Source organism: Coturnix japonica, chromosome 3, assembly GCF_001577835.2.
Source record: "Coturnix japonica isolate 7356 chromosome 3, Coturnix japonica 2.1, whole genome shotgun sequence".
NCBI classification, from domain to species: domain Eukaryota; kingdom Metazoa; phylum Chordata; class Aves; order Galliformes; family Phasianidae; genus Coturnix; species Coturnix japonica.
The window spans coordinates 94,532,395-94,556,983 of NC_029518.1; the positions used below are offsets into that span (position 1 = coordinate 94,532,395).

General features: G+C 43.0%; 1 protein-coding gene across 1 annotated transcript in view; it reads left to right on the plus strand.

The window, feature by feature from the left end:
* Positions 1-5,345: 5,345 nt before the first annotated feature.
* Positions 5,346-24,589, plus strand: part of KLHL29 (kelch like family member 29) — a 389,364-nt gene continuing 370,120 nt past the window's right edge. The window contains exon 1 of the mRNA XM_015859531.2: positions 5,346-5,685. The gene's annotated coding sequence lies outside the window, so the exon portion shown is untranslated. The remainder of the gene's footprint in view (positions 5,686-24,589) is intronic.

Genomic DNA, 24,589 nt, shown 5'->3' on the forward strand with positions numbered 1-24,589 from the left:
TGATGAACACCCTGACACCTGCCACATACTAAAGGGACAGAGTTTGTCTTACACCTACCTCACAGATAAGCTTCGGAGTAAATCAGCCCTTCAAAGATAGGTATCTATATGCATGTGAGCCCTCGAAGCACATCCAGGTTCCAAGGCATGTATGCATGCTCCATCTCAGATCCATCCCGGTTAAGCTCTAGGTATCATTGACCTCCCTCTGTCAAGATTTCTATGGGTCTGAAGGGATCTGCACTGCTCATCCAGGAGCAGAAAAGCAAAAGGATGTAGGGCTGTTTCCATCTTGCTCCAGAGCCTGTGTATAGTCCCTGCCAGAGTCAGTGGCAAATAATCCAGATGGCAATTTAATCTCCTGGAAATCCTCAGTGGCCCCCACTTCCCCCCATTTCCCCCCATAAACCTACTTCTGGTTCTTTCCACAGCCTGTCTCATGAGGTACTTAACATTTACAGGAAAACTCATATTTAATTAAGTTGAATTACATCTCAGCATTGTGCTCGGATTGTTCTGAGCCCATCTAAATATACAGGAAAACAATGCGTGGCTGATTAATCAAACTATTACAGCCCAAACTTGCATCCCTCTATTAAATGACAGAATGGCAGCATCTCTTCTCCATGCACAGGGTGTCACAACACTGAAATTAATTATTTGACAAGAATGGGGGGCATGATGTATCTCCTAAAGGAAATGCGGCTGAGTCATTTATATTTTTTTGTTCTCGTTCTCTGTTCTAGTTACGCCACAGATGGCAGAAAATAGGAGTCAAACTAATTTAATACAGACATTCAGTTCAAAACGACATGCGCTTTAGTTTCCTCCATGTAATTAGGAAGAATAGGTGGGAACATATTTTTACCATTTTAGACAAACAAATCAAACCGAACTCACTCCAAAATCACCCTGAAAGTCCAATTCCTCCTCCAGCTCCAGCTCATAAACCAGCATAGAAGAGTTATTTCAACAAAACTCAAGGAACTGCTCAGCAGCAATGAAAATGCCTCTCTGTGGGATTGAGTGGGACCAGAGGTGACTTGGAAATAAAGTTGTTAAACAGAATCTTCATAAGCTTTCAAAAAGTCCCAACAAAAGCCTGACTTCTCTGTTACCCTCAACCAATAGAGATTTTCACGTAATTCAAGACAGAGCTCTAGACTGTGCCAATATAGTAAAATAGATTTAACTTTTATTACTGCCCACCAGAAATCAAAATCATAGCTCTAGCAGAGCCCACTTTAGTCTTCTGGGGGAAGTTTTAGCAAATGGTTCTGTCATGTCTAAGAGAAATCAACTCAATATACTGTTTGCTCTTATAGGACCAGACTCTTCTCACTCCCTTGGCAAGTCAGGGACAAAGAAGTTTCAGCTCACACACCTAAAACCACACAAATCTGTATTTCATCAGCTCTGGGTATGTGTCCTAAAATAGTCTGTGGCTAAAAAGTGGAATGTCTTAAAGGATCAGGTACACTTAAAATATTGTTGTGAAAAATCTGAAAAGAATGGTCCAACATTCATGAGAGGATCACATATTTCCTTCAACTTTGCCTCAGTCAGACGAGTTAATAACCCAAAACTGGGGCTGTGAACAGTGCCCAAAGAGAAGGAAATCATTTCAGAAGATTGATTAATTCAAAGCAAGAGTTGCCTGCCGTGACTGCTTCCCCACAAAGAATGTGGAGGTGTGGGTTAGGATAAGGGCAGTCAACAAAACCTTCTTAACCAGGTCCAGGTCCATCCCTGGCACTGCTTGGGTTACTCAGCAGAAGAGAGAAGAAATTGTTTCATTAAACACTGTGCATCCATAGAAGTCAGTGATGTTTCTCACTGAATTCCACAGGTTAGCAGTTCTTAGCAGTTTTTGCAGTCTTAGCCTCATATTTTGGCAATTAACTCAAGCTGCACACCTAAAAATTGCTCTAAATGTCACTTCCCGTTTTCTTTGGGGAATTACTTTTCTGCTTAATGTTAGAGCTAATTGTAACGGATGTGTATGGATGACTGTTAGAAGTACCAGCTAATAGTCCTTACGCTGCAAAGAAACAAAAATACACGATGGGAAAAGTAAAACAAAAATATTTTCCTGATCTCCGTTTCCTTTCTCAGAACCCTTAAATTCTTCCCTGGAAATGGACTAAATAGGCGTAACCAGCATTTCAGGCAGCAGCAGATTAAACCATCGGCATTCCCATCCAAGCTTTGAACCTGTAATTAAAGAGATCTTCATTAGCTGAAAGCAGGAGTGAGATCTCATGGCTGAAGTCTGGATAGCAGATATTCATCTTTGTCTATGGCTTAAGAAACTTTTGGAGAGGAATTGTAATTCTCTTTGAAATGGCTCAACCTGAATTAAAAAGCAAGAAAGTTTTAGTAAGAATATAACAAACCACGTCTTAAAGCCCTTCAAACAAGCAAGAATTTCCCTCCCTGAAGCACATCCAGACAAGGTTTACCATCAAGCAAGTGGGAAAGGTTTATGGGAACCCCTTTGTGAAATCCTAGTGCCCGATTACCACGCCGGTTCCTGCAATGTGCCCACAGCTAATCTAATAGCATTGCCATCCAATATTTTTGCAGACTAAAATGAAATCTCCAATAAGATGAATAGATCTGTGTGTCTCCTAATATTTTATCAGAAGATGGACTTGATGCTCTGACAATTCAAGACGCCATTAGTTTTGATACAATCAGCAAAGTCGGGGGAGGTTGTGTTATTTCATTCTAATACATGCCTCGTAACGTCATGATCTATTACTAAAAGAGGAAATCTGTTCTTTCAGTGGAGGAAGCTTAACCAGCTGCCCAAGTCTTGCAGGCTATCACCTGCCTAATCCAGAATCAGGATTTTCACAAGCAATCCTCAGTCTGTCACGAACTCTGTATCTCATTCAATTGAGGAAAAATAAAACATGGTAAAATAAAACTCCCACCCAAGTAAAACCAGCACCGCAGAGCATTTGTGGGTTCTTTTGCACAGGTTGGCTGTTTTGTTGTTCGTTTCTTTGTTTTTCTGTAAATCTAATTTTCATTACATTGTTTCATCTCTTTTGGCAGTGCGGAGCTGAGGGGGACTTCTCCACACTCAGCCATCAGCCTCATTTTAAACAGCTTCTTGCACATGGGACTCCATCCTGTCCCCATGAAGCAGCAGTGGGGTACTCTACTTCCACCCACCCCTCTCTGCAGAGTCTCCAGTGTAGAAGGAAAGGAGGAAATAACAATTAAAAAAGAAAAGAAACAAAATGAAGCACTTTCTTCTGAAATTAATGAAGTTGCTAAAATAAGAAAACCGAGTCAAGAAAATGAATGTAGAATTCTGCATTTAATGTAATTATATGCTTATTCTTCATGACAATTGTGGCTCGAATTCTGAGCTAAATTGGTTGAGATCAGGAATAAAGCCACTGAGGACGAGGAAATTTGTTGAAGTTTATACCTAGAAGCGAAATCAGATTCTGACCCTATGTCAGCATTTGTAAATGAGGCATTTAATAAAATTTGAGGGGGAAACTGAGGTCAAGTTGTGAGCTCCGTCTTCCTGAAGTGAAAGGGTATGAAAGCACACTCCTAAAATGACAAGCCTGGAAAACGGTCAGTATAATAGACCTATAGAACTTCATGGCTCAAAAGTGCTGTCCAAATATTAGCTAAATCCTTACTATAAACCTGCAAGGCAGATAAGATGGAAGCACTTATGCTAAAAATAAATAAAACCCAGAACTGTCTCATATAACTGTAAGATTTTATTAAAAATAAACAGGGCCGGTTGATATCCTTAACCCCAAGGTCACCAAAGAGAGTACGAGGCACCGGAGGAACCAGCCCTCCAAAATCACTGTGTCTAATTAGGGATTCCAAAGAATCTCTGCTTTCCGCTCTCTCTGGTCTTGGAACATTCACTGCCAGAACATCCAAATGCCACCGGGAGAGCGACATGCTGATGGGTAGGTCAGCAGTCCCACCGAGACTTCTCCTGCTTGGACCCTGGGCCAGCCGGGTGCGCTGGGCAAATAGCAAAGCACCAGGGCAAATAACGCACTCCTGTGATGGGAAGGAGGAAAACTTAAGGGGGTAGGGAGGAAATATAGACGTCAGAAGAGCGTGTCGTGTTTGTGTGCTTACTAAATAATTCAGATTTCAACTGTTCTGAACTTGTGACCCTCCCACACTCGGCTGTGATGTACAGGACTGGAAGTTTCAATGTTAATACACGGCAGATTAAGGACAAAAAGGTACAGAGCCTCCCTGCTTCAAAGCGAGGCCATGTTCTGCTAAAAGCATTCCATTCCTTACGACGATGGTTTTAGAAGCGCTTCAGGCCCCTGCAACGACATCCTGTCATTGGTTTGTGGGGCTGGGATGAAAAGAGATGAAGCTGCCCTTCTGCTGCTGCACCTCACTTTCTCCGCATCCCCCTTCTCCATCAAATCCCTCTTTTACCCATCACAACGGGTTATGAGCTGCCATCCCTTCCCTCACGTTGCTCGGTCGTCATTTGGCACAGCCGTCTCACCCTCGACACATTACAGCCTGTATGTCCCCACGATGCATTTTGTTCAACGGGAAAAATAAGGGGAAAAGAATTCGACGGAGCTTCTTTTTTTTTTTTCTTTCTTTCTTTTTTTTTTTTTTTGGTTAAATATGCTTACAGGAAATCTCCGAGACAAAGTGTTCTGTGTTTAAACCCACAGCATATGCAGATTGTGTGCACATCAGAGCGATCGCTACAAAGCAGCGCACCCAGATACAAGATTACGCAGAACAGAGCCAGATGCAGATTTCCACCCGTAAAATCTGTAGTGACTCCAAGCGCGACGGATATTTAAAACAAGAAGGGGGAAGAAAAGAAAAAAAAACGCTGTCGGGAGAGAATCGCACCGACCTATTCAAAGGCTCCCGTGGACTTCAAGAGGCTTTGGATCACGCCCCTGGAGAGAGATGATTTAATAAAGCGGGGGTAATATTTCTTTTCAAGTACACGCTACTTTTTGAAGACAGCTATAGGAGACCGATGACCTTTTAGGAAACACGCTCTCGTGCATGAACGTTCTCGGTGGGGATGGACGGACGGACGGACGGATGGATGGATGGATGGATGGATGGATGGATGGAGAGGAGGGAGGATGGAGGTTCCGAACCTCAGGAGTCAGGGGGTCAGGGTCCGGGATGGGGAGGGGGAGGACGACGCGACGGCGGCGCTGGGGCCGGGGCAGCCTCCCGCGGGGGAGGCAGGAGCGAGGCAGGGAGGCAGGAGGGAAGGAGGGAGGCCGGGGGGAGGCGGAGCCGGGCCGGGCTCCACCGCCTCCCGCCGCCGCCACGATTGGCCCGGCCCGCCCCTCGCCCCGGCGTCCAGGCCGCCTCCCTCCCCGGCTAAAGCGGGCAGTAGGTGAGGGGAAGGCGGCCAGACGGGAGCATGGTCGCGGCTCCGCAGCAGCAACAACAGCAGCAGCAGCAGCACAACCATCACTACCAACACCACCAGCAGCCGCCTCCGCCGCGCCGCGCCTCCCTGCCCGGCCTCCAGCGCGGCTCTCGCCGCCCGCAGCCGCGCGGGGCTCTGCGTTAGCGGCGGGGAGGCTGCGATGCGCAAACCTCCGCCCGCCGCCTCCGCGCATCCCCCCGCCGCCTGAAGCCCCGCGTTGCCGGCCCAGGGCCGCCCGCGCCCCGCGGAGGGAGGTAAGCGGTGCGGAGCTCCTGGCAGCGCCGGGCTGACCTGCGCCTGCGCTCGTTGCCCGCATTAAAAACTTCCTGCGTGCCTCCTGCCGCCTGGGGGGTGCCGTGCGGGGCTGTCAGCGTTAGGATCGTGATTGCCGTCTTTTTATTTTCTAATTCTTCTTCTTATTATAATATATATATATTTCCCCTTTTCCCGATTTTTATTTAATTTTCTATTTAAAAAAAGGGGGCTCCTAGCCGCAAGCTCAGCCGCTCACCCACAACTTCTGGCTTGTCGCCGAGCCGTGGCCGCCCTGTCCCTGCTGTCCCCCACCCCCGGGGCTGCCCGTCCTCATCGCTCCCCCTCCCCGGGGGTCACCCCGAGCTCCGCCGCTTTCGGATCGGCGCGGCCCCGGGGCACCGGCCGTCCCCAATCCCGTCTCCAACCGCGTCTCGCTGTGCCTGGATCTATTTCCATTCCTCCCCCCTTTACCTCCCCCCCCTCCCTACACACACTACCCCTCCCTCTCTCCATCCCTACGCGTGATTTGTAGCAGGAACTTCTCGCCGAAATCCTGCTGAAATAGATAACCTTTCAAAAAAGCGCTTCTTCCACGTTTCTGCCACTCGGTGCTTTGCCGTGTGGCTTTCCTCGCCGGTGTGAGGGGGGTTTGTTTGGCTGCTGCTGGGTTTCCTATTGATGCGGTTCGTTTATTTATTTATTTATTTTTCCTTTTTGTTGTTACTGTGACTCTAACTGTTACTGTTGCTGTTGATTTGTTTTTTAATAACTTGTGACTGAGCCCGAGTGTTGCCTGACTCCGGTCTGCAGAGCTGCATCCCCCTGGGTACCGTCACAGGGGTTCGTTATTTGACATGGAGTGGCTGTGCCGGGCTGTTGGGTTCAGGTCCCTTCACCTCCCCATGAGGGCTGAGAAAGGAGCAATAGGGCTGGATGATGNTTTCATACACTTCATAAACAGGGGCTGCACTCAGGCTGGGATTTTCTCTTTTCCCCTCTATGCATCACTCACAAAGCTGGAAATACACCTAAAATGACAAAGATGGATTTATCTCCCCTCCGACACCCCCTTATAGTCCTGCCCTTCTGGTGCTGGAGTTGGCACCTCACCTTTTGTTTGTTGCGTGTGGAAAATGGTTCAGCAAAAGGTAGCGTTCTGGGAACCGCGTTCAAGGGGATTTGATCACTTTTCCATCAGTGAAGCAAAACAACCTGCCTGTTTGCTGCAGGCTCCGTTATCACTTCTAATGGAATATCTCACGTAGCAGGTTTCTAATAAATGGGAAAACTTTCTTCCCTGTTTGTTTCCTTGCCACAACAGAGGCTGAGTGTGTGTGTGCGTCTCGCAGTGATTTACGTGTCTATCGGGGTATCTTTCCGAGGTCGGTTCTGTGATAGTTAAAAATCCCAACTCTTGCAGCTTTAAGGTGACTGCAGATAATAATAAGACTGTCTCTCATAATTAGCGATCTGCTGAAACTTTAAATCCTCCCTGTTAGATGTTATGATCCGAGTGAGGGAAGGCAGAGTGTTCCTGCAAGCTTCACTCCTTCAAGGTTTCTTTTCCTCCAACACAAAGCAGCAGTGCCTTCTGTTATTGTTATATTCTGAGTTAAACTGCTAATGGGTTTGAGTTCTTCCTTTTATTTTGGAGGAGAAACAAAGTCCAACCATGTTTTACGCCGGCATTTATCTGTGTCAAACTTTAGTTCTGCTCAGTAGGTTGTTTAATCATCTCTGAATAACATACAGGGCTTTTTTTGTTCCTGTAACTTGTCTTCATTGTGTGTATTTATGGAAGTCGTCTTCGATTTAAGACGAAATATGGGAGCTATGCAAATAATTTAGTGACCCATCCAGGATAAGACTCAGCCAGCGTCTGTAAGCTGCATCTTTCATTGCCTCATTTCACATAGATATCTCTTCCCATAACATCTGTGTCGGTATTTCCTAATAGAAAGTGAATAACGCGTGCTATGTTTTAATTAAACATTACAGTTCAGGATTTTGAGTTATTGCCTCTTCTAAAACATGGGAGCGTCGTTGTTGTTTACGTGGAAGTCAAACAACATCCGGTTACGCCGAGTAGTTGTCTTGCAAGTAAGTGGTCATTAATGCTTAATTTGGATGAATTTTTGTTCATGCTCCCTTTGCTTCCTGCACAGGGTCTGCAACGAGCGCTGCAACGCATGCAGGGTTCTCCACCCTGAGCACTGCCCGACTTCTCTGTATTTGTTGTCTCTGGCAGCTTATGAAATGTGTGCACAGTGTGTCAACCTCTCCCTTAACAACAAAACCTGTGAGCAAATGTTCGGCGTGAATTATATTACTGAAATAAAATATTCTATAGTTGTCATGGTTACAAATAGAGGCAGGGTTACTGGTTTTCATCTGCATGCTGGGGAGGGGGGAAATCCAGTTTTGTCACTTCTTTAATTACATTTCTAATGAGTGATGGTCATACTTCAGGTACCCGATAGACGAGATACACAGCCAAGCGGATTTGGTTTGTGTCAAAGTCTTGCTGAAACAAAAAAGTGGCTGTATGCAGGAACGGAGCCTTTCTTGTTCTCCTGCTCTTTTTTAGAGGCAGAAATCTTGAAACACGAAAGTAGCCGCCTCTTCAGCTTTATCCTTCTTCTGGGTTAACGTTCTGTCAGGGCTACTGCTCTTATTCCTCAAACAATAATAAAAAGTATAGAGCGTGCAAGGGGACTGGAAATCTTCTAAATGAAAGTATGTGCTGGTAGTAACCGGTCCAGCAGTGAGATAAGATTTGGGGGGGTATGCTGCGAGCCATACCTGGTGCTATCACTCCTAAGGCTTGCTTGTGAGAAGGATTCATTACCCCAGGCTCTCTGTGCTCACCTCGCTTGCTGCCGGCACTGCTTCTCTCCCCACTCCCAGCCCGTTGTTCCCATTGGAGCCGTTCCAGTTCAGCACTCCTCGAACCGTGACCCGGACCGGGCCCATAACTATTCTCAGGCATTGGCACCCATCCCACTGCTGCTTCTCTCTGCAGTTCTTGTCCGTGCCTTCTTGTTTGCCTGAGCTTTTAATTTACTTTGAAAGCCAATGGACCCAATTCTTTTGAAGCACAGATAAACATACCTATTTTTTTGTGGTTTTTTTTTTTTTCCCCCTTCCCTTCTTCTATGTGTAGAGCCTCTGTATTGTGGTAGAAACTCACATGTGGCTTTGTGGGAGAAGCACCCCTGGATACATAGATGTAGAGAGAGGTTCCCATCTGCCGTGCCTTGTTTAACCTCTGCCCCCACCCCCTATTATGGGATTTCTTTTTTTGTCATCTAAAAATCAGTTTTTAGGTTTTTGTTGTATTTATTTTTTAAAGTTTTTGGAGTTATTTTGTCAATTGTTAACCTTTAATTTTTGTTTTTAAGCATCCCTTGTTAGCATCCTATTGAGTATGTTACAGAGGCTCTCGCAGTGCCCTGCCCTCTCACTTGCACTGATCCACCTGGATTCACTGCAGAGCCAGGGGGCCAAGGAACCCGACGTTCTGATCCCAAAGCTCCTCTTTGCAGAACATCAGCTTCATAATGTTCCACAGAGGTCTGCATTGTTTTCAGATCATTAATTCTTTGTGCCATAATCAAGGCTTTCAGCTGGCTGAAATCTCAGCATGGCTTGGCAAATTATTTGGTTCTACAGCCTTTTTTTTCCCCCTTCCTCCCCATTTCAGTTGTTTGGTTTGGAAACATTCAGCCGTACCGTGTGACCTTAAACACGGTTCAGTGCCATTGGTTTCTGAGGTTTATTTGTGTATCTAATAACTTTCTTAAGCACTCATCTCTCCCCAGCAGCAATACTGTACTGACAGGTTTCAAACTTACCTGATTTGTAACCTGTGGGCTTTAAGGTATAGGTAAGTTTGCCTTAGTATACTGTGGGGTCCTTGAAAGCGTGGTGTTAACCCTTTGTTGCATTGATATATATTTTTTTTAACTTCCTTTCTGCACAGAGAGGTGAGGGGTTTAGCTTCCCTCTATGTTGTCCGCTCTCCTATAGAGTTCCCTATATGAAGCTGAGGCTCCGTGCAAGGGCCGAGCGCGGCCTTCTCCCCATGCCCCGCCAACAGCAGCACTGTGTATGAAGATGTGTGAGATATAAACAGCTTTGACATGCTTCTGTCACTTTCACATTGCCTTTGTTGCCCAAAGTACAAAGGACTCTTCCTCGCCCAGGAGGAGATTAAAAGGAAGTAGATTAGAAATCTCTACAGGAACGCCTCTCCGTCAGGTTTTTGAAACTCAACGCTTTGCAGGTTATGAATATGCGCTGTTTACCTCTTATGGTTAAAACGGGATTGAAGAGAATTTATACCAGAGGTGCCCTGAGAAGCCTTCCCTGTGCTGTTGTTATGCAGCCGGTTACCTCCGGGCTGTCTTGACCATCTGATAAATGACAGTAACTGAATTCCTAGTCACACTCTTCCATAAATAATTTTATGTCGTGGATTAGAATATCAGGAACATGGGGCTGTTTCCCTTAATTTTTGTGTGCTGCTCGTTTGTTATTTTATTTTATTAACCTACAATGCTTGGGTTTTCAGATAGCCTGGACTTGGATTTCTGTTGTTGTTGGCATTAGTATCGGAAAAATACATAGGTTTTTAGTAGCCTTATAGTTCAGGTAGCTTTATGATGGCTTATGGAAGTCACACTGATATGTTGAAGCAGTCTGCGCGAACTACAGACAAAGGCTTTCTATCATGAATTCGATGTTGCTTTTTCAGTCTAGTTTTGTTTCAGTTCTTATTAATTCCTTGTCATGCAACTGAACGTACAAAAGTGATATCAAGTGCTGGCACTTCAAACAGAACCCGGACAGGTTTGACTTACTGGAACACGCAAATGCACAATTCCTGGATTTACCCTGTATTCCAGGGCTAAGCTCTACATAAATATAGGTGAAATTAAATTTAATTGGAGAAAAAAAAATAATAGATTATTTCTAGGGATTATCTTTTGGAATTAATTCAGCGCAGCAGTTTGCAAGAAAAGCTGCCACTGATGCGATTCCTTTGCAGTGTTGCTGTTAACCGGGAACTGCTGGAGTTGCATGTTGTGGAAGTTTTCTTGGCCTGTGTGTGTATAGTTGAGATACTCTGGGAAGAAGCCTTGAGGTTCACATGGTGTCAGTGGCTGAACCGCTGCTGCTGCAGGGCTTGGCTTCAGTACATGCCCTGAGCAGTTGAGCTGGACTTTAATCATCTGTCTATTGATATTTGTGAGCATTGAGAAGAGGCACTTTATCTGCTTTGACTTTTTCTTTCCCACAAAAAACAAATCCACGATTTGCATGACAACGTGGACAGTAGAAATCCGGGATTTAAAGTGTGATTTAAGAGCTTTTTCCTCCAGATACTTGTCCAAGTCCGCGCTGAAGAGCAATAATACTTAAATCAGATAATTCTGCTTTGAGATGAGCTTTGTTGGGCCTGTATGAGGATTTTGGTTCTTGGTTTGTGAGTGCTGAGCGGTGGGTTTGCAGATCACAACACGCTGTATCTACCTGAAGAAACGTTTCCCTCCTCAGGCTGAGACTCAGACATGCTCTTCTCCTTATGAATGGAGAGAGAAGGATTTCAAAGCCTCTGGTTCTTCCAGCCGCAGGTAAACCACAGACCAAAAGAGGGCAAGGAGTTCAGAAAGATCATCCTCTCATCGTTCTACAACAAGAAATAACTTCAGAGTGGATGCAGTTGTGTTTACCTGTGCTTTGAAATACACGTGTCTTGCAAATTTCTGTTGACTGGTTGCTTGTTGAGCACCTGAATTCATTAAATGATTCCTAACATATTGAGTCTTTCAAAAACTTCTTTTTTTTTTTTTTTTTTTTGACTTTCTCTCCGTTTTATTCTCTTGCTTGCCAAGAGTGGGGGGAAAAAGTGCCAAGTTGGAACACTTGATGCTACAAAATGCTGTCAGGTATATAAATGTCTGGGAAGTGCTTTTGAAACTATATGAAATGCTGTAAAGAAAAAAACAAAACCCATGACCTTAAGTAATATTTTATTGAGCTTATTTCTTCTTTCATGATATTTGGGAATGGGATGGGGAGAAGTTGTGAACTCTGAATGGAACTTCAATGCTTTGCCTCTCTTTCTAAAATGCAAAGTACATGTGTAAGTAACATAGAATAGCTATCACTTGTCTCAACCTATCCACTATGAAACAGCCCTTTCATTTATTTTTTTAAACTATATTCTTAGGATTTTGGTGTTATTGCTTGGACTGTCAAAGTTAGCAGTGGTTTTAGCAGTGGAAGTTGGTTCTTCTTTGTTGTTTGATGGCTTTTGTTTTTTCCCCATGTTTTTTGGTCTTCTGCTCTTTTCTGGGCTTGTTGAATGTGATGTATTGGAGGGTATAAGGGATATATCAGAGGGATGTTGTGAGAAACAAAAAGGATCGAAGGAACTTCTTCCATCAAAATTGTGCAAGGAGCATGAGGCCCTGGTATAGATGGTGATTTCTAGAGGATGGAAATAAGCTGCTTCCTGATTATATGATGCTGGTTAAATTTTAAGGATTCCAATTAAGAAAAATGGATATTTATGCAAGTGGTAACTACTTCAAAGCTGCAGTTAATTCATCTTTCTCCCTTCCACCCCTGGGAATAGGAATAGATGGAACCAAGCCCATACGGATGTGCTCCATCATGGATGTGGAGTGCCCTGCTTCCTTCCAGGCTAGTTGCTGATTGTAGGAAATTTTGCACTGAAATTCATTAAGTGCAATGAACTTCTTAAATTCCAGAAGGGCAGTTAAAGAGTTTGTTGCACCTTGCTGGATGCAGTAGGTGTGGGAGATGGTGCTTTACTGTCTCTATTTCAGAGTAGGGATGTGTGAAATCCTCAATCATACCTGAAGTTTTAGAATCAGAAAACAGATCTTGGAAGTGTGGCATTTACCTCTTCCTTCTTTCAAATGATTTACTTAACTTAGGGGCACCTGCCCAGTACTATTCCTGCTCCCCCCCCGACCTGCTCTACTTCATAAACAGCTTGATATATTACATCTGAAAAACCTAGATAATACCAAGAGTACTTTTCAGCATACCCTGTTGGGAGCCAAGAAATACCAAATATAGCAAGGATACAGTGTGATGAGAGGCTATGAAAAATGCTTCTTAAGGTGAAGAAAGTGTGTGGTTAACGTTTCCAGGTCATCTCTGATGGAATTGCTAATACAGTGCAAGGCAAAATGTTATATATACTGCACTGTCCTATTTATTATAATATTTATGGCTCGTCATAGGAGGAAAGTATAGATTGAAGCAGAATACAATGTACTAAATGTGGTTCTTTTTCCCCTCTACCCCAATATTTCACGTTTCTAAACCTTGCATATACCAATCAATAGTCAATTACAAGGAGAATTAAACTGGGAGAAGCTTGCATGTATTTGCATGTCGTAACTTATTTCTCGGTCTGTGGCTTTGTATTGCTTTTCCCCCACGTCATGTTTTGTTTTTTTTTGTAAACAAAAACAAAACCCTCCAAAATATTTGTACAATTACTTCTAATAGCATGGCTTGCTGTGTCCTATTTGAATACTGTCAATATGGATTTCTGGTACAGCCTTTTTGCAATGCCCTGCTTGCTGGCAACATCAGTCAAATGTTTGTAGCTACTTCTTTGCTTCTGTTTTATAATAGCTGGACATCAAGGTATTAGGCTTCAGATCAAATGTTGCTCTTGGTTACACACATGTAGTTCATAGAAATCAATGTTGCATAGACTTAAATGAGTTGGATTTGATCTTTTTGCCAGTTAACTCTTATTGCACTTAGACTGATGCTAGTTTGGATTGAATGCTCTATCTACAGCTTGGAATGCATGAGACTTCAGTTTATTATGGCTGTGTATTACCCTGAGAGCAATGACCACCCCTCTTGATTTCTGTTAAGCCTCGAGACTGTAAACAAATGTAATGAGATTGGATTAAAAGCCGCCTATAGCATGTAAGAGCTGGAAGGTAGTTCAGTGGGACCTTCTGGGGAGCTTCCTGATTGATCTTGATGTGTGAATTGTCACAAAAGCCGCTGAACTGTGGACCATATCCTGAACTAGTTAACACTTGTGGAGCTGACATGTTCCAATATGTATCTGATGTTGTGCCGTGCTTCTGTACCCTGAGGAACAAATCACTTGTGAAATTCAACTGTGAAGGTCTTAAGGTCAAGGGAAGAGTCTGCAAATCTCTGTGGATGACAGCAGCTGCTAAAGAGGGGATGAGCAGTAGCAGAGCGGGCACATTTTTCTGGTCTCTTTGCTCTTTGCTTTGTGTGGCCCAGGTACTTCAGTCCATCTCTCCTTCTTTCCTTCTTTCTTCTGTTTTGTGTTATAAAATGGGCCAAACTTGTCCTTGGCCCAAATCAGTTGAATTCAGTGAGGTTACAGTCTGGTTCCTTGAAAATCTTAGATAAATGTTCTGCCAGTTCTTCAAGATTATCAAATCCCTGAAGTAAAGCTTATTTTTTTCCAGTACATTTCTCTCTTTATTTTCTTTTTTTCTTTCTTTTTTTTTTTTTTTTTGGTTGGAAGAAAAATGTGTAATTTTATGATTAAACCTGTGGGCAGTTGTAGCTTCACAGCATCACAACCTTATCTCTCTCTGAACTAAATGGGCAATGGGAAGTTGTGGCTGATATTGGAGTTATTTGGAGGAGGAGAGTTAGAAAGAAAAACAGCACAGAAAGTAAGGAAACAAAAAGGTTTGTCTGAAGTCTGTAAAATACAGGGCAGGCTCAAAGAAATTGGGCTTCAATACAGAAAAGCAGTCACAGGCGGAGAGGGGAATTGTGGTTCGCTTGCTGCTGTTATATCCTTTATTTTTGTTTGGGGTGTTTTTTTTTTTTCCCCCCCTCAACTCAGATAGAAAATTCTGAAAGTGTTTGTGCATGGAGAGGGGGGAAGGAGCCACTCTCACTAAGAGAGAAATTGCAGCAAGTTTTCCTTAAACTCACTGTTTCAATATCACACTTGAACAGTTCACAGCAGCATCCTTCAAGCCTTCTAAAAGCTGTTCTTAGACAAATCTTGTGGCTGCAGCAGTTAAGTTATTGAAGTATTGTATTGCAAGGATAATGCAAGTAAAACAAGCAAAAACCCACCTCTGTGCTGTGATGGTTGCTTTGTTTGAAGTAGTTCAGGCAGTTTACTGATGGCATGGCTAAGCTGGTCTGGACTATAGATGGGTGAAGCTGGGAGGCTGAGGCTAATTCCTGATGGAAACAAAGGTATTGCCTCAGCAGAGGCACCTGCTGCTTGAGGTGGTGGTTTACTTGAGGCATTGGGTACCCTGTTCTGATCTGAAGAACTCAGTACATTGTTTAGGCTCCTGCTGTGAGTAAAAGTCATGGTTAACTCTTTCTTCCTCCTGTTTTCAGGCCACAGCATTTATCAGGCAGTTACCTTCAGGAAAACGTGAACAGGCTCTGATTTCCTATAGGTGCTTACTGAAATGGCATTGCATATCACTAGCCTTCCTGCTATCTAGATGTTACCTTGCAAAGTGACGAACATACCAGTCTTTGGTTGTATGGATGGGTTTTTTTAAAGGGTAAAATCTGTTTTTTCTGTGTAAAATTGCTGTTGAATCTATAAGCAATCGGAGCTGTGCAGCTTTGGGCTATCTTCTTAATTAGAAAATTCAAAGAGACAGGGGAAAAAAAATAGTGGCTTTTGTCTGTGCTTGACAGGCATAGTAGCACATATTGTATATAAAAACATGTAATATTTAATAATAGTGTGATATTATGTATGTGTGCATGTGTTTTAAGGGTCAGGGATTGATAGAAATAGTTTAACTTATACCTGTACTTGCTAATTTAACTGCAAAGCTTATTGAGAAAAAGACTAACTATCAGGATAAGATCCAAGAAATGTCAGTACTAATCTGTGTCTAGAAAATCTGTTGGTTTTAACTTAAGGCAAAATCTAAGAGCACAGACATCATGCATATATAACTACACATGCACGAGTACAGTATCTTGGCTTGTTACATCTAATAAATAAGCTTCACTGTAGCTGCAATCAACACAGTGTCTAGAGATGTCTGCAAGAGTGATGATCGTAAATCAGTACAGTACAGCACCAAGTGACAGCGTTGGTCTGTGAAACCCTCAGCTTCTGTCTTCAAAGCCAATTGCAAATGTAGCTCTGTGCCTCTTGGTGGGCTGTTGGCAAAGAAGAATAAACAGGGGGATCTTTGGATCTTACACACAAAGTTTCTGATGTCTGAGCTAAAAATGATCTGTTAGCCGAGCCTGGAGCTGGCTTATTGCTGAGATGTGACCTGGCTGCCACTAGAGAGGGACGGAGCTCTGCACAGAGCAGGGGTGTGTTACTGTTGTAAAGGGCAATTTTCAGATAAATGAGGGCTTTTTCGTCACTATTGCTCACCTTTTAGAGGATAGAAAAGGGGAAGGTAGATATCAAATCTCACCACTGTTTATGCCTCAGAACAACATGCGAAGCAAGGCTCTGTTGCCTAGAAGTATCTCTGGAAAGAGCAAAGTGCTTCACATCCCATATATGTGATGTATGTAAGTATTTGTAGGTTTTATATGTATCTGTTTTAGGAATATGATACATAACATTATAAGACATAAAACAACCATTAATGGCCAGTTGGATTGTGAAAGCAGGAATCAAATTCTGACCTGCCTGTGTGAGTAGAGGAAGCATTGTTTCCTATATGGACTGGAAGCACAAAGGAGCATAGAGCAAGCAATGGGGTTTTCCCATGTTCCTTCATAGGATGGGAATGTTTTATGCTGCTTATCCTTATTTAGTCGTGACCCTGGAGCTTTTTTGTTTGGGGAGGAGGTGGAAATAAATGAGTCCATAGAAGACACATGGGGTCAGCTTTGGTTCTGTGTGTAACTGTGGCTTCTGATGGCTGTGCTACAGTGGTCAGGCTTATGTAGTTGGGTCTTGGCTGAAAGCTTTCCTTCTCCGCGTTGGCTGTTATCAAAGAGCTTCTCTTTTCCTTTCTTTTATGTATATCCTCAAAGTAGCTGCAGTAGCGGTCTGAACCCTGGTTGCTGCATTACCTCTTCACTCGCTGTATCTTAAGCTTCCAGTTCTCTTCTTTCGATTTATTTCGCTTCTGCACCACCCATAATTACGGAGCATCTTCAGGATGAAACACATCCTGGTAATTTCAATTTATTTCTGAGGACTTTTCTGTCCTTGCCTCCTCCTTCGAGGCACTGAATCTTCAGGGATGAGGGCTGATGCTTGCTGTGCAATGAAGGCTTCCTTTCTAGCTGAGCCTCATGCTCCAACAGGACGAGCAACTCTCAACTATGAAAACACAGCTCTTCCCCACCCCTCTTTTCTCTGTTCCAATCTACAAAGATTCTTTTATGCTGAGGCAAAGAGAATGCAACTTTCTTTTTCAGCTTTGTCTAACCCCTTCTCTTTGGAGAGGAGTAAGCATCCTAAAAAGGCAAAGTGAACATTAAAGAGTAATTTGGGCAGTGATGGAATGCTTAAATAGGATTTACTATTATTTTTTTATTATTTTTGACTTTGGATTAGGAACAAGAAATACTTTTTGGCTTGATACTTAGCAGCATAACATGTGCTTTCCAGCCAGGGGTGTAGCTGTTTCTTCTGGAAAGCAAGTATGTGCTTTGTCTCACTCTGTTTTAAAAATAGTAACCCCAGGAATATATTGAAGTCTATTAAACTGTTAAGGAGGTGGTTGTTGCTGTAGAGGTCTGCAGTCACGCCCACCAGAGGGCATTTTATCACCAATTTCTTGGGGAGAAAGTGAATTCTTAAGTGATAAGTAAAGTAGTAATTATTGGATATAAAAGCAGTGTATAAAACATTGTACAGATAGCTTTTTTGTTTGTTTGTTTGTTTATATATAAATAAATATGCTTATTTCCTGGCTGTATTTATATGTAAATAAGTAATGGTGTCAGCTTGGGTAGTTGGGTTTCCCCTTGGCTCCCTAAGTAATCCCTAATTTTACTTAGGGATAATCTGAAGAAAAGGGGACTCTAAAGCTCTCCAACAGCTGGTACAGCTATTGGTTACCAGGAAACAAATACCTGTACCCCCAGGCCAAATAAGTGCAACAGATACTCTGGGTGGTTGGGGTGTAGGTACCTCAAATAACCTCCTTGCAGGGCTTCTCCGGAGCAAGGGCTGCTGTTTGGAAGCCCTGCTCATTTAGAAGGCTGGAATTTGCAAATGCACTTAATAGTAAAGCCTGTGCATCATAAGGAAACACTTGGCAGCCAGGGAAGTGTACATCTGCCAGATGGACCTGACGTCTTGCATTTGGCAGCAGTTAATGCTAAGGCATGGTATGCAGAATGCAAGAGTGACAGCTAAGAAATGAGGTTTTACTTTAGAAAACTGTGTTTTAGTTTTATTTTTCTCTGATCCCATCCATTTTCTGTGATAAAATAAAACCTCTGCAAAAAGCCAAAAAATAAGTCTGCTGCTGAAAATAGTCTCATCCCTTTACAGGGCGCTTCCTTGTAAAGTTAACATCTGTGCTGAAGGTTTGGCTGCCCCTGTTCGGATCTGTGACCTTCGTCAGCCTGGTACAGCGTGCATAATGTGATTTAATTCCTTTTGGTTCCCTGTGGACAAATGTATTCACTCCACCAGAGCCCTCATGACTTGTCTGCAGCCTCAGCAGAGCCTTGGGGTCATATGAGCACGGGAGACCAAACTGCAAACCTGGGTGAGGATTTGAGTAGCTTGTGCTGAGACAGGGAGGCAGGACAGTAGGGAAAACACTCCTCCCTGTGCGTGATCCTAATTGCATGAATGTGGGATATGCTGTTAGTCCTCTGTGTGGAGATTTGAGTGCTCATGGCAAGCAAAGCTCAGGGACTTGTGATTGGGACTCATTACATTTGTGGCCATCTGGATAAGAGTGGGAATCAGGCTCACTGAGTTTCTAAAAGACCTCAAAGATTGCCTAGTCCAAATAGGAAAACCTAGTCCAGTATTTTCCCACTACAGTACCACACCTCTGTGGTTCTTGATCACCTCCAGGGACATTGACTCCACCATCTTTCCAGGCATCTGGATCCAATGGCACAATACTCTTGGAGATGAGTAGTTCAGAGCCTTATCTGTTGTTTGCCAAAGTGACTGATAGAATGAAAATGGATCACAATGGAATCTGGATGATTTTAATTTTTTTGCTTCCCAAATTGTTCTGGACAAAAGTGCATGTTATTGGAGCAAAGGAAATATGGGCCTAGACGCAGCCAACCACGGCTGCACTGAAGCGTATATAAGGGGCTTTATTAAGGGGTAAAGCCCTGATTTGCAGAGGTTGGGGTTGTGTTGGTTAGAATGAAGGGAAGCAATGCCTGCCAGCAGCGCAATTCTCTGGAGAGCACCAGCTGTGGAGACGATCCTTATGGTATGGATAGATGCACCTTCTTTTGCTGGAGGGGAACTGGTGGTCTGACAGTGTTAGAACAAGGGAAAATGACTTTTAAATGAAAGAGGGGAGACTTAGGTTAGATGTTAGGAAGGAATTCTTTTCTCAGAGGGTAGTAAGGTACTGGTATAGGCTGCCTGGAGAGGCTTTGGCTGCCCCATGGCTGGAGGCATTCAGAGTAATTGGATGGAGTCCTGGGTAGCCTGATCTGGTGGGTGGTAACACTGCATAAAGCAGAGGGGTTGAAGCTAAATGATCTTGTATGCCCTCGCTAGTTTAAGCCATTCACTGATTCTGTCAGTATAATGTGGGTGGGAGGCAGAAGGTGGCTTTGGCCTCCCACTATTCCTAGCTTTTTTTATTCAACAGGAAGGTGTAAGTGGAAGCAGCACTGTGGTTTGTAGGCATCTTTACTCCCCACAGAACTCAGTTAAGGCACTCAAAAGTGGTTGTTGGGGAATGGTGTAGAAAGAAGTGCTCACACCCTAAAAATAAATCTGTGCAATGAAAAAGTGAGGTGGAGAATTAATCAAGACCAGCTCCTGCCTGATCAGCAGCAGGCTTCTAGTAAAAAGCCTGAATGTTTTAGCCTCCTTATTCAGATGATAGATCCTTTAGCCTTGAAATTTATTTATTTTTCCAGCGATGTTTGTATCTGTGCAAATAAATGACTTATAAGAAAAAAAGCAACACAACATTTTATTAATCCTCTGAGACCGGAACTTTGAATAACATTTTCAGCTAAATAAATTTGCTTTCCAGAACTGTCCTGAAGTATTTCTGTGTCCTGCATCTTTGCCACTTTTTTTGTCCTTGAATTTACTAGTTTAACTTCACGGAATCACAGAATGGCCTGGGTTGAAAAGGTCTTCAAAGGTCGTTTATTTTCAACCCCCCTGCCATAGGCAGGGTTACCAACCACCAGACCAGGTTGCCCAGAGCCACATCCAGCCTGGCCTTGAATGCCAGTGTTGTAAAATATCACCCAGGTATTGTAGAAGGAATAATACAGTTAACGGCAATGGCTTTTTTCTTTTTTTTTCCCCCCACTAATTTTGGCAACTAGGTGGGCAAAGTGTAAATTTGCAGACCCAACTGTAGAGACTTGAGACGTTCTTGTTGTGGGTGAGTTGGTCTGTTAAGAACCTGGTTAGGATTAAACAAAAAAACAACCAAAAAGCTGTTAAGATTTTAAAAAAAAAAAAAAAAAAAAAAAAAAAGTAGATGGCAGCACTAAGCTGTTCTGAGAGAGAGGATTTGAAGGTGAGAAGGATGAAAAAGCCTGTTAAATTTGCAATTATTGCAACAGTGCAAAGCTCCCGCAACACTATAGTAACTCATATTAGCAGAAGAACCTTGCAATCTGGTTTCCCTGCTGTTACACTGGGAATAGATACTACTGCTTCCTCTCATTTCATTAGCAAGGACCATATGAGGTCTCAGTGTAATTCTGAGCTAAAACAAGCACATATCTAGGTTTCCTACAGAGTGACTTAAGGATTTGACCTGGCTGCTGTTTGTATCTTGGTGCTAACTTATTAGCTGTACAGCTATTGTATCAGAAATCCTTGGCTTCCAAAGTATGTGCAACAACATATTTAACTTCTCTGTATTTTCATTTTGGTATATAGAGCTGTGGCAAAGTTCTGGAAGTTATTTGCTCAGTTACAGTACCATGTAGCCAATAACAGTTTTAACAGAATTAGCCTAGAGCCACTCCAGACCAGACTGAAGCATTACAAACATGCTGTTACTCGGGATTTGTATCTATATTTTAATGTGCTTTAGCAGGTGCCTTCTCAAAAACAGCTACTTGACACCTTTAGCTCACTTGCTGCTTTCCTCAGTCTTGTATTGAGCATGGATTTAGGTCATCTCTAGGGAGGGAGCAGAGGGTTAAAAAACTCCACTACAGCTGCAGTGGAGCCAGCTGCCTTGCTTGTAAAATAGTTTTGAGCAGAGAAAGCTTGTCTTTCCATTTTCTGAGCTGCAAAATAAAGCCAGAAAAAAAAATATGTTAACAATGTTGTTTTCTTGGACTTTGCGTCAGCCTGACCACCAAAATTCAGAGTTCACAGTGTGACACCAGGGAGGGGAAGAAACTTGGATACCTTGATATGCAGCTTTGAACAAAACAGAGGCAAATCCATGTGGTTTAATTTTGACATAAGAATGAATCTAGCTGTTTTGAACTTGGACCCATCCATTAGTGGGCAGGGAAGCCCACTGAAGGTGCAGGAAAGGAGCCCCTTTCAGAGCTTGTAGTGGTAGAAAATGAGGCTTTGTGGATGGTGCAAGCCAGCATGCAGCAAAAAAGAGGTAATAAATGCTAACTGCCGGGGATCAAGGTTGATTTATAGCACATCATTATTTTTTGAAGGCTTGTAGGTCTGTAGAGAATGTAGGCTTGTAGAGCCTAACTGAAAGAATTGGGATTGCTGTAGCTGAGACTGGAGCTGATCCGAACAGCCTGTGGTCTTTGGCCTCCGAGGGCTTACAGGCCATCCCTAGAACCTGTTTTGGTCTGCTCCAGCTGAATTTCTTTTCAACATACTTAACTAAAAATAACTTGCAGATGGCCATCAGTGCATGACCCAGGTGCCTTTGTTGGGGCATCGTGTTGCTGTGGAGGGGCCTGCCCTCTGGCATGCCAGTAGCTCTTCAGGGCTATTGGGCCTGGTGTGTGTGATAGGAGAGCCCCAGCCCCATCCCTCATTTTGGTCCTTGTCCACCATACTCTTCACACCAATGGCTTCATCCAGTAGGTTGTTTATAAAAAGGCTTTGGAAAGAACCATTTAAATTACTGCAGCAGGGGCTAAAAAAGCACTTTAATGTGTGACCAAACACTGGAATGGACTTCCTAGAGGTGATCTGGTACCCTATGCCTGTCAGTGTTTAAGAGGTATTAGAACAGCACCCTCAGTATTATCTCTAACTTTTGGTTAGCCCTGAAGTGATCAGGTGGTTGGACATCAAAAAAGGAATTTCTTACAGAGAAATGTTGGTAATTTCTCAATCTGCAAAGAAAGTAACTTTGTAGTGCTGATTGTATATACTGTTTGTTGTCATAAATAATGTAGGAATTTGAAGGGTTTTAAAGAACTGAAACAAAATGTGATTTGAGGAAACAGCATTTAAATTCTGCTTCTGAAAAGTTGGACGTGTTTTGAGGACGTGGTACAAAACTTGAAATATTAAAAGCTCTCTTGAACAGCTAAAGAAACTAAATGAAAAGCATTGGAGAAAGATCTTGCTCGTGCTTTCAGAAATAAAATTGAAAGTATTGGAATCATTAAGGTTGGAAGGACCACTAAGATCATATAGTCCAGCCATCAGTCAGTGCCTGTGAGTGCTCTGGATCATGTTCCTCAGTGCCACGCTTACCATTTTCTTGAACACTTCTATTGTTTATGATTCCACTACCTCGTTGGGCAGCCTCATATAATATCTTATCAAATCTTTTGAGAGTTTTTGTCTTAAGTTGCTTGTAGTTGAAGTGCATCCTCATCAATGCAGAGAACAGAGGGATGATCACCTACCTCCCTGCTGCTGCTGGTAGTGCTGTTTTCTGATAGAACCAAGGATGCCATTGGCCTTCTTGGCCACCTGGGTGCTCTGCTGGCTCACATTCAGCTGAGCATCGACCAACAGCCCCAGATTTGTTTCCTCTACACAGTCTTCCAGCTGCTCTGCCCCAGGACTGTAGCATTGCCTGGGGTTGTTGTGGTCAATGTGCAGGACCTGGCACTTTTGATTAGGGCAGTTGTAATTATCCCTTCCTCTCGCTGCCTTCTTAAGGGATTGGTATAGGAGTTAAAGGTCTCATACCAAGAGTTCTTATCATGGGCTTCCAAATCTCTGGATGTTCCTAATCATATGAATGTTTCCAGTAGCTTGTAGGGGAATTCTTGCATTTTTGGCCTCGACAGCTGCTTCTGGCTTCAAGCTCTGCAGTCTGGTTAGACGTTTTGAGAGTATCTTATTTTTATCTGCTCTATAACTTGTAGCTTTTATTGAATCCCCTATTGTTAGGAGACCAAGAAGAGAGAAACTGAAGTTATGACTACTGTGCTAGTCACGATTTTACATTTTTATTTTGTCTCTAAAGTCTGCTATTCAGTCTTCAGTCTGCCTTCAAATAAGGGTCTTCACATCCGAAATATTGTTGTTATGGTCCTCTGAGCCTTCTCTGAGCCTGCAGTATTTCCCTTGGATTTGGGTGTCTAGTACACAGAGCAAGGAAGCAATACTATTGATTTGATAGTAGCACTTCAAAACTGCTTTATTGCTCAAGCTAACACAGTGAGGGTTTTTTGGTATTGTTTTCCCTGTCTCAGTGAGCAATTGTTTCAGAATTTTTCCATGAGCTTTCCAGAATGGTGCTGGTATTAATACAGCTAAAATACTTGGAAGAAGTCAAGCTTGCAGTCCCTGAAATGAGTCATCCGATTCTGTTGGTGTCTGTATAGATTATTATAAGTGTTCTTAAGTACTGGAGTTTCCCTTTTATTTAGATCATTGTGTTTATTTTTTCTGGGGGGAAGGGAGTCCTGTAGATTTTAGGAATCACAGTTGGGTTTTGTTCTGTCTTTAAAACTAGGCTACTAAAAAGAAGCCTTTTGTGGAAGGGTGCTTATTTCTAATATATATTATAACTGTAGGATTAGGTCCATATTCCATTTCATTATCAAGTCCTCCTTCAGTAGGAGATGGTAATTTGTTAAAGTTGAGCTGTTCCCTCATTGCTCTGAGGATTAGAAATGAACTTTTTCCTTAAACTCCCATTAGTAGAACATGAGGAGGACAGGAAGAATGAGCAGCATAACTTAATGTACATCGTACCCCTTATTTGGCAACTTACGCAGTGCCTGAGGTGTCTGCTCTACCTCTGCCCAACAGTTGTCTTCAGTGCCTGGCTATAATTTCTCTTTGAGCAACTACCACCAAGCTCCCACATTGGTTTGTTTGTAATGGTTTAAGCTGAATAGCCCTGATTTGTGAAATCTATCCTAAACCAAGTTGGCTGTCTAGCAACCTCTTTATGGAAACTTAATTTCTGGGGGGGGGGGGGTGTAGGAAGTATTTGGATGATAGGTGTCATTCTATTTTTATTTAATTTTCATGAAAATTAGATTCAAACGTAAGTGCCGTGAATTTCCTTCACTCTGAAAATTCTAACAAAACACCACTTAGAAACCCTGAAACAAGCAAATGGAAATGTATCCCTTGTTTGTTCGCTCTGAAGTAATACCTGTATATAATTGAATGTCTCCAGAAGCTGACAGGCTGCTTTAAGAACGGCATCAAATGTGATTAAAGAAAAGTACTCAGTTGGCAACTGCTGGACCTTTATCACTGTTAAGGCTTCTTGGTGCTCCTGAAACAATGTGAGAATGAATAAATAACCATCTTTGGGAAATCTGAGGTGATTGCCTGCTTGGCCCCAATGT